The sequence below is a fragment of the Pteropus vampyrus genome, unplaced genomic scaffold, assembly GCF_000151845.1.
Source record: "Pteropus vampyrus isolate Shadow unplaced genomic scaffold, Pvam_2.0 Scaffold571, whole genome shotgun sequence".
NCBI lineage: Eukaryota > Metazoa > Chordata > Mammalia > Chiroptera > Pteropodidae > Pteropus > Pteropus vampyrus.
In genome coordinates, this window is record NW_011889352.1 from 960,348 (window position 1) to 962,783 (window position 2,436).

The 2,436-nt window shown below is 37.5% G+C and overlaps 1 pseudogene; it reads left to right on the forward strand.

The window, feature by feature from the left end:
* The first annotated feature begins 273 nt into the window (after positions 1-273).
* On the forward strand, positions 274-390 carry LOC111733514 (annotated as a pseudogene).
* Positions 391-2,436: the final 2,046 nt, after the last annotated feature.

A 2,436-nucleotide genomic window follows, 5' to 3' on the forward strand; every position in this document is an offset into this window, starting at 1 on the left:
ATTTTATCCAGTAACAGGATAGATTTTGGTTGAAATATTTATGCACTCTTACCTGATCCACTTAGTCATGTTTTGAAGAAGGCTGAATGAGCATCAGAACCCAACTGGCCCACACTGACATCAAACCTGTAGGATTATGAGCATCACATAACTCCCTGAAATACTTTATTATGCACACTGTCATTATTTAGGCAGCTCAATTTTCTTGTCTGATTATCTATGCAGAGGATAAATTTCTTTTCTGTTTCTGCGTTAACAGAAAAAGTGTTAAGAATAAATGGTCACCACCCTGAACACGCCCAATCTCGTCCAATCTTGGAAGCTAAGCAGGGTCAGGCCTGGTTAGTACTTGGATGGGAGACCATCTAGAAAGACCAGGTGTTGTAGGCGTAAAGAAAAAAAAAAAAAGAATAGATGGTCAGTGTGGTAAACACAGACCAATTCAATGGGGCCAACAGATACCAAACAAATATATTTTCAATCCCAAGCTAAGCCAAAACTTAAAACTCAAAAAAATATGTATATATGTTCCCAGGTAAAACAGAAATACTTTGTGAGCTATAGTGAGCTGACTTCAACAATAGCATTTAATAGTATGTCCCCTACATCAGTCATGAGTAATTATACCAATGATGTGGAAACACCAAGATATTATATGAATGAAGTAGTAATTAGACCAGAAAGGCTTTAAGAGATAACTCTCAGAAATCATGTCATCATACTTACTAGATAAATGATCATTGCTGAAGCTGAGTGATATTTGGAGCTTCTAGTCTCTCTACTTTTGTGTATCTTTGAAAAGTAATAAGCACATACCTCAATAAAAAATATTAATTTTAGAGAGGAGGTAGATGAGGTAAAAGGGGTCAAATATGTGGTGACAAAAAGAACTCTAACTGTGAGAGGTGAACACACAATGTAAATATACTGTTAAAATGTACAGCTGAAACTTACTGGATTTAATTAACCAATGTCACCATAAAATGATTAATTAATTAAAAACATGTATTAATTTTGAAATAAGTGATAAGCAAACAAAAGTGTGGGAAAACCTAACTCACTTTTTTATTTCTCTAGAAGTAAAAAAAAAAAAAAAAGTCACAGTTATACAGTGAGTATAACTGGCATTTACCACAAATGGAATTTATATTCATTAAAAATTTTGCATTGATTTTTGTGCGTATATGTGTGGGCTTCAGTGTTCATAATAATTTGAGATAAGCTTGAGTAAAGTATTTTAGGAAGTGTATATCACAATCTAAATGTCAGATATTCTTATTCATTCTGAAAATTACCAGTGACCAATGTCACTGAAGCTGACAGAGGGCAGCATGGTCTTGTCATTTTAGCAATGGATCCTGAGAAATGTCCCGTGATCCCAGTTTTGCTTACCAAAGAAGCAGACCAATTATTATTTCACTGATACTCAATAGAGTTCAACACTGTATTGAAACAGTGTGATATAACAGTGACAGCATAATGGTAGATCTGTAGTCGCACATGCACTAGAATTCTTGCTTAGCCAGTTATTGCCATGTGATCTTGGGCAAATTAACTTAAACTTACTGGACCAGGCTCAGTTTCCTCTTCTGTAAATGGGAACGATAATAGCTAACTCAGAGGGTTATTATAAGGATACATCCTATTAAGTATCTAGAATAGTTGTCTAGCATGTAGCATGTGCAATAAATGGTAGTTGTTATTATTACTGTCTGCTCCATGGACATCCTATTAAGTATCTAGAATAGTTGTCTAGCATGTAGCATGTGCAATAAATGGTAGTTGTTATTATTACTGTCTGCTCCATTGAGTATGATGTATTCTCTCTATAGTGGTAAGTAGAATATAGAAATAGAAATACTTTTCTATTGCACTAGGCATTCTAAGACAAACATGTATGTAGGACAACCCAGCTCTTGACTTGGGCAGTACTATTCAGATGCAGCCTCCTTGAGTCAATTTATCAGGGTCCTTTACTTTTGGGGGCTCTAACAGCTAGGTTTCTGCAGCCTCCCAAGGCTGGCATTTTGAGGAATCAGCCAAGTCAAAAGCAGGCCTGCCAAAACCTGTTCTACCCTGTAACCTTGCATCCACCATCTCCACAGCTAGACTGCTCTTCCAGGAGTCCTTATTCCAATTGATTTAACTCCATGTCTGCCCCTGGCACCATGGCAATTGTCCAGAGTTCCCAAAGTCAGATGCTACCACCCCCATCTTACTGCTCAGATCAGACCTCCCATTGCATGCCATTGCCTGGTTGGAGTTTAGCTGCTCTCCCTGGGCCTGGATGTTAAGATTTCTATGCATCTCCCCAGCTAAGAGAGGGTCTACCTTGTCTAACAATTGCTTTCCCACTGCTTCCTTCTCCCAGGCTCTATTTCCAACCCATCCCAGCATGCTATATGACATGTATAAGTATCTAGCATGTTGAGGATA